Here is a 742-nt window from a genome sequence, read left to right on the forward strand (position 1 = left end):
TGTGAGCAGGAAGGATCTCTTGTTTGTTGTCTTAGAGCAGATCTGAAGAAACTGCAGATGTTGACTTGTCTACTTGGACTTGGTGGGTTTCTTGGTCTTCTTGGGCAGCAGGACCACCTGAATCTTGGGGAGAACTCCTCCCTGAGTGATGGTCTCTCCTCCCAGAAGTTGTTGAGCTTCTCGTCATTGCCGACAGCCAACTTCAGGTGTCAAGGGATGATCCTGGTCTTCATGATCCTGGTCTTCTTGTAGTCACGAGCCACATTTCCCACCAGCTCCAGGATCTCGGCGGTCAGGTACTCAAACACCTCCACCAGTAAGACGGGGATGGGTCCACGGCACCTCTTTTTAACTCAGTGTTTTGGGGCTGTAGCTGAGGTAATATTTGAGCTTTAGAGATGTTAATTAGCTGCTCCCGGTTGTAAAAAAACAATAACACGTTGTTGTCATGATTACACATCATAACAAATGTCCAAAAGTAAAAAGGGTTCAGTAAAAATCCTTCCAGCTGCACGACATCTGATATCATAGGAAATGATCATCCGAAAAAAGCGATTTACATCCAGAAAAAAGAGGAATTAAAGTTTTCAAATCAACATCCATGAATGAAAATAACAGAGATGCAATCCAACAACAATCCATTGTTCCATCTAACAATCCATTGTTAGGCTGATGGTCCTTCTTGATCATGTGATCAGCTGGTTTTGGTTGTCAGCAGCAAACTGGTTGATCCACTCTGAGA

The sequence above is a fragment of the Nematolebias whitei genome, chromosome 6, assembly GCF_014905685.2.
Source record: "Nematolebias whitei isolate Nwh7 chromosome 6, NemWhi1, whole genome shotgun sequence".
Classification (NCBI taxonomy): domain Eukaryota; kingdom Metazoa; phylum Chordata; class Actinopteri; order Cyprinodontiformes; family Rivulidae; genus Nematolebias; species Nematolebias whitei.